Consider the following 8,128-nt stretch of genomic DNA (forward strand, 5'->3'; position numbering starts at 1 on the left):
TAAAAATAATAATTCAATTTAATAGCCCAAGAGGCTACCTTTCGGCTCCAAATGTGAGCCTTTCCTCAAGTTCAGGGAAAGGCTCACGCTTGGGGCCGAAACGTCGCCTCATGTGTTATTACATAGTTTTTTTCTACACAATATCGTGTGCTGCTTCCAACTTTTTTTTGCTGTAGATGGATAGATAGATAGATGATAGATAGATAGATAGATAGATAGATAGATAGATATGAGATAGATAATAGATGATTGATAGATAGATAATAGATAGATAGATAGATATGAGATAGATAATAGATAGATAATAGATAGATAGATAATAGATAGATAATAGAGATAATAGATAGATAGATAGATAGATAGATAGATAGATAATAGATATATAATAGATAGAGAATATATAGATACATACATAAATAGATACATAGATAGATAATAGATAGATAGATAGATAGATAATAGATAGATAGACAGATAATAGATACATTGATAGATAGATACATAGATAGATAAATAGATACATAGATAGATAGATAGATAGATGATTAGATGATAGATAGATAGATAGATAGATAGATAGATAGATAATAGATATATAGATAATAGATAGATAATAGATATAATAGATAGATAGATAGATAATAGATATATAATAGATAGAGAATATATAGATACATACATAAATAGATACATAGATAGATAATAGATAGATACATAGATAGATAGATAGATAGATAGATAGATAGATAGATAGATAATAGATAGATAGACAGATAATAGATACATTGATAGATAGATACATAGATAGATACATAGATAGATAGATAGATAGATAGATAGATAGATGATTAGATTATAGATAGATAGATAGATAGATAGATAGATAGATAGATAGGGCCCAGTATTAAGTGGAAGCGTTATTAATTTTCAAGTTAACTAGAAAATATGCAGGATTACACTACATCCTATCAAATCAACCAGTTCATTATTTTCTTTATGGAGAAAGCCATTAAACCCACAAGCAGTGTCTCCAGGAGACCGGATATTGTTTAAAGTTCAAAATAATTACTATTATGATAAACATGGATCATTAAAGTAGAAAGATAGAATATTCATCACCCTAAATAGAGCCCCCGTTGGGACAACTGCTTTCGTCTAATTGCACAATATAAATACCAAACATCATACATTACACTTGGAGGCTTTACAATGTATGGTGGCTCTTTACACATAGACCAGATCCACGTGTTGGCTGGTAGACTGGAGCTTTGCTGCAGACAAAGGGCCAATGGAGCAGGGAGGGGGGGGGGCAATAATACTAAAATATTAATAGCTTCAGTATAGATCAGGACTTTCAAACAGATGCAGATTGGGAAATGTGACACCATAAGGGGCTCCAGTACCATCTCCACCCACCATGATCAATATAGCTGTATGCTACTCCTATGCTCAGCTATATACACATAGAAGTTCATTGTCCCACTGTGTAGATAAGTGTGAGATGATGACATCTTGGTTTCAGTTTATTTCATCTACTCCAGTGAATCATGTTTATTATGCACCACCAAATAAATAGTGGATGAGGTGCCCCTGATACCAGTAGTGGAACCATTTAGTATAAAGTTTCCCCAGTGCCCATTTGAGCTCTGTTGTTGTAAATGTATATGCAGCATGACTGTGAGCAGATCCTGGAGCCCACTACTCCTCTGAGGATGGAGGTGTCACTGACCAGCCCTTAGATCCTGACATTAAACTATGATATTATTTGAAACCCATACCAACCCTAAAAAAGTGTATATTGATTGCACCCACTCCCTTCCATTAAACATTAAAGACTCTCTGCATCTTTGCATCCTGCTTTATTCTTTGCTGGTAACTTAAGTCTCAGAATCACAGCACCAGATTATATTGCACTTGATCTTGCGATAAAATCTATTAAATGTATTTTTGCTCCACACTACGAGGGTCACAATATGCACAGCTCGTGGGGATAATCTCATGGTGTATTGTTCCATTCCATGAACTTCTGGACTCAGGCATGTAAATATCAACAGTCAATCTAAATAAATAAATAAATATATATATATATATATATATATATATATATATATATATATATATATATATATATACATATATATATATACATCGCTCTGTCTCTGTGTATATATATATATATATATGCATCACTCTATCTCTGTATATATATATATATATATATATATATATTTATATACACATGCATCGCTCTCTCTCTCTCTGTATGTGTGTATATGTATATTTCTTTATCTTCTATCTATCTATCTTATAGGTCTATTAATTATTTTGATTTATTCATTATCTGTAGCCATATATGTTATTGTTGCATTGCAAGGTTTTAAATCCGATGCAGGTGGAATCAAATTGTAAATAAAGAGACACACACATATACATATATATATGATACAATATATTTTATTTACAAAATTTCTACATTCAGATACTTTCGAAGTTTTAAGATAATTGCTGTTGTAATACTATTGAACAATGCAGCTTTAAGAAATGCTTGCGGGTGTGCCGGAAAAAAAAACTATTATATATTTTATATTATTATTTTAATAGGAATATTATTTTTTTTTATGGGATAGTGTCATATTTTACCATGTATAATTATACGAAATTAGTTAACCATAAATAAAAAATGTATTGAAAAAAAAAAGTTAGTCAGCTGTGCTTTCATTTTTTTTTTTGCACATTGATCGATTTTAATAAATACATGAAATATCTTTCAAAAAATTAAAAGAAAAATAAACAGAAAATGCCCAAACGTTTACAACATTACTTTACATTAAATATGGTGATTAGAATAATCACAGTTTAGACTGATAATGTGGAATTCGGGCCTTATCCAATTGCTGCACCACAAGGAATTAATTTATACGCCATAAAGGAAAGAAAATCATACAGGATGCTTTAGTATTTGGATTGTAATGTTAGCAGATAATGTGTGCGATGCTCATTTCTCTAAGTGTAGTAATGTATATTCATGGACAGTGACTCCCATTATCACACGGGCCTTGTTTCCCAATTATCTTAATGTCCCTGATGCCAGTAAACTGTGGATACACAGAAAAGTATTCAGATATTTCATGCCACAGAGAACCAGGACGCTTTCCAACCTCAGAGGCCCCCAAATCCTAGTTGTGGCTGTGATGAGAATACCACATTAGTGGTCTTTTTATATACTCAAATCAAGTCATTAATGAACACAATCTCTTTGTAAAGTTCTACGATTATTTCCAAATCAAAACTAACTTTCCATTTTTCGCTATAAACAGAGAAGAGGCCGCCTGCAAAGAATAGTGAAAACACTTGTTGAGAAAAAATAATAATAATAAAAATATATATATATATTTATATATATATATATATATATTACATTTTTATTGCCTTTCTATTTCTTATCTTTGTAGTGTTGAACAAGGGGATAAATTAGTATTTTGTGGCACATGTGGTAGAAATAATATGTACAAATTATATGCTAGCTTCATGTTGGAAATTTCATTGAATATATACAAGACTACACATACCTTTTTTAAAAATAAAAAAAAATCTAAATATGAAGACAAAAAATCTAAATATAATATAGAAAATCAAGACATAGATAAAGTTAGATAAGACAGAGATAGATAGATACATAGATACATAGATATGGGTTAGATAGAAAGATACATAGATAGATAGATAGATAGATAGATAGATAGATAGACAGACAGACAGACAGACAGACAGACAGACAGACAGATAGATAGATAGATAGATAGATAGATAGATAGATATAGATAGATAGATAGATAGATAGATAGATAGATAGATAGATAGATAGATTATCATTGCATCACTATAGATACACACATGCATTTTGGAAGGCCAGAGCCTTGTGGAAGTATAAGTTGTAGATCCATAGGCGATTATTATTATTATTTTTATTTTTTTTCGTAAACTAGTGATTATTTTAGCAGCAATTACGCATTAAGGAAAGAAAAAAGTAAATCAGAACATTGCAGATGCAAGAATAAATACATACACCAAGAAAGATATTATGAAAATAAATACAGATTAAAGTATAAACAAAAGGAGAACTAGGTAAATGGAGAAACAGACGGCTTGTGTGCCTTGCTCTGGTGGTGAGGGGCCTGGCCTGGCACCACACACTGGAGCCACATCCCATTTGTGTCCCTTCAGATGTCGCAGGGGACATGGAGCTCGGATCCCTTGTCCAGTCCACAGCCGGAGAACACATCAACATTATGGCTGCTGTCCTCAAGTCCATTTGCCAAAGCCACTGCCTTCACCCAGCGATATCTCACATTCCAGTCTGCAGTCCTTCTTCCAAAACAAAGGAATGGAAGCATCCTGTGAGGGGCATCAGACACTCATCCCCCACTGATCGTCCCTCCACGTCTGGACAGTCCACACTGCACCAACGTCCCCCTATGTAATGGCTTTAAAACCTGTGCAGTCAAGTTTACCTCTCACAACTACTGAGCACTTGAGAATGAATGATGACTGACGGCCTGAGACGCCAGTGTGTGTGTGTGAGTGTGTTTGTGTATGTCTGTATGTGTGCATATGTGTATGTGTGTAGGTATTTGTGTATATGTATGTGTATGTATATATGTGTGTATGTATATATGTATGTGTGTATGTGTGTCTGTATGTGTGTATGTGTGTCTGTATGTGTGTGTGTATGTATTTGTGTATATGTATGTGTATGTATATATGTATGTGTGTGTATGTCTGTATGTGTGTCTGTATGTGTGTGTTCGTGTGCGTGTCTGTATGTGAACCTGTGTGCTTGCAGACATGTTAAATATTTATGTGCATTAATGTGAAGCTGTGCATGTTTGTGTTGTAATTTTACAGTATGTCTGCCTTTGCTTGAATAAATATATGTGTATACACATAAATATGTGTATACTGAAAAAAAAGTCACAGTGTGTATGTATGTTTAAGACCTTGTGCTTCCGTGTAGCTATGATAAAACGTGTGTGTTCATATATGTATGTATGTGTATATATGTGTGTTTATTTACAAATATGTATGTGTATATGTGTATGTATGTGCACATACACATATATGTGTGTGTATATATGTTATATGTGTGTATGTGCATGTATATATGTGTGTGTGTGTTTATTTAGATATATGTATGTGTATGTGTGTGTGTATAAATATGTGTATCAGTGTATATATATTTATAGAAAATAATGTGTGAATGTGTGTGCGTGTATATATATCTCTGTGTGTGTTTATTTATATATATATATGTGTGTGTGTGTGAGTGTGTGTGTGTGTGTGTGTGTGTGTGTGTGTGTGTGTGTGTGTGTGTGTGTGTGTGTGTGTGCAGCTGCAGCCTCCTGTTCCATGTGCCTTCTCTCTGCAGGGCCCAGTGACTGTCCATCACCACAGCCATGATGATGATGATGATATTTAATGTCACATGCCCAGGCAGTGAGGTGTGGCACTGTGTGATGTGCCTGTCACTAGCTTTCCACACGTAGGTCTCCTTCTCACAACTGGATAATCTTCTGCAGTCACTATTGGGGATGTACTACTAGGAGATCACACACAGGAATGTACTACGGGTTTTCATGAAGTGTTTGCTGCTTTCCACGTCACATAGGAAGTCCCAAGCAATTAGATTGTCGCTTATTAAGTATTACAATTCACTCCCCTCCCAGCTCTACAATAAATGCTGCTTCTCTCCTCCAATGATAGAATGGCAGCCAACACTGATATTTCTTCTTCCCTGGAATATTCACTGCGTGAACTGTAGGTAGTGAGATTTAGTAAATCTAGTAAAAGTTTTATACTAAACAAAGTCCTAAAAACTTTCTGCCCTTAACACATAAAACGGTTACTAACAATAATAAGAAATGAGAATGTCTTAATCCCATGTAATTCATGTGCACTGACTCCAGAGCTTAAAATTATGTTCTATAAACACCACCTTTGGTTTAACATGCAGATTTCATCCTACCCTCCCCTTCCCTTTACATCATTGGTGGGGATTTTTTTTTTTCACACTGATTGCTCTTTTTTTTTTTAATAGTGTAATTGTACTTGACTTTACTGAAGTTCAAAGGCATTTAATATTCACTTTACTCTCAATACATTATAAGACACTAGACACCAAACTAAAGTCACATGGACACCTGACAACAATTTTCGTTGTATTTTTTTTTTTCTCTAAAATGTGATGTGATGCTTTCTGTAGGATGGCCTGTATGCGAAAATCAGTATCTATCTATCTATCTATCTATCTATCTATCTATCTATCTATCTATCTATCTATCTATCTATCATCTTTCTATCTGTCTATCTATCATCTATCTATCATCTTTCTATCTATCTATATATCTATCTATTATCTATTTATATCATCTCATATCTATTTATCTATCTATCTATCATCTTTCTATCTGTCTATCTATCATCTATCTATCTATCTATATATCTATCTATCTATTATCTATTTATCTCATCTCATATCTATCTATCTATCTATCTATCTATCTATCTATCTATCTATCTATCTATCATCTTTATATCTATCTATCTATCTATCATCTATCTATCTATAATCTATCTATCTATCTATCTATCTATCTATCTATCTATCTATCTATCTATCTATCTATTATCTATTTATCTCATCTTATCTCATATCTATCTATCTATCTATCTATCTATCTATCTATCTATCTATCTATCTGTCTGTCTGTCTGTCTGTCTATCTATCTATCTATCTATCTATCTATCTATCTATCTATCTATCTATCCATCCGATATCTATCCATCCGATATCTATCTAGCTTTCTAATCACTACCTCAATTCTTTTCAGTTTCATGAATTTAAGTTAATGGGAAATGGATTTTTCGTAGCATTCTAGGAGTTAAACGCACTTTCTTACTTGGCAGTGCAGCTCAATATGCTGTAAACTCCCACATGGTCTATAAACTTGGGTTTTACAGCTAACATTCCATTTCAGCTCAGAGAAACTTTGAACTAGCCCTCCAGATTTTTGTCAGTGATTTGGGTTAGAGCCTTGAAAAAAAAAAAAAAAAGCAACAAGCAGACAAACATATAGGCATCCACACTACTGGACCGCCCCCCAATATCTGCAGACACTTTCCTATTTGTTTACTGTTTACAGCGGAAGTCTCTGCCTATGGCCCCACAGAGTAATTAACAAAAAAATAAGCAGTTTAGTGCTCCAGTCTTTATGGCATTGTCTAGACTGTTCTCTTTTGTCACTGCATCCTCAGCTGTTACGGGAATTAACTGCCCTACATTTGGAGGTTGTTAGTGACATTTTATTATTTTTCAGGCTCAAATTGGGAAGAAAGAAAGAAAGAAGGAAAGAAGGAAAGAAAGAAAGAAAGAAAGAAAGAAAGAAAGAAAGAAAGAAAGAAAGAAAGAAAGAAAGAGGAAAAGAAAGATGGAAGGAACGTTAAAAAAAACAAAAACAAAGAAAAATAAAGAAAGAAGGAAGGAAGCAGGAAGAAAGGAGAGAGAGAAAGAAGGACAAAAATAAAGGAAGGAAGAGGGAAAGTAAAAAGGAATGAAGGAAAACAAAGAACAGATGAATGATTGATAGATAGGAGATAGATAATAGACAAATAGATAGACAGATAGATAGATAAATAGATGACATAATTGCTGACGTAATTCAATTCAATTTAAAATGAACAGTAATTGGATTGGATTGCTCGTATCATATGTATATATGCACGCATGATCGACATGTGGTTGATTACAATACATGAGTTAAATGTATTTGTGTAATGTATGTAAATAAATAAATAAATATATATATATATATATATATATATATATATATATATATATATATATATATATATATATATATATATAAATTTACACAAAAAGTAAAATACAAGTCATCTTTCCCGCGCGTTGTTTCTGGTTTCTGTGCAGTTATAATGTTTTTAAAGCCTAGTCCCAGATGTCTGAACTGAAATATCGGATTTGTATTTTTAATCTTTTGGACTATGCATTGTGGATTACTGACCAGGAACCCAAGGCCTGCCTATACTTATATGTAACACACATGTGTATGTA

This window comes from Ranitomeya variabilis, chromosome 3 (assembly GCF_051348905.1).
Source record: "Ranitomeya variabilis isolate aRanVar5 chromosome 3, aRanVar5.hap1, whole genome shotgun sequence".
In the NCBI taxonomy this organism is placed as follows: Eukaryota; Metazoa; Chordata; class Amphibia; order Anura; family Dendrobatidae; genus Ranitomeya; species Ranitomeya variabilis.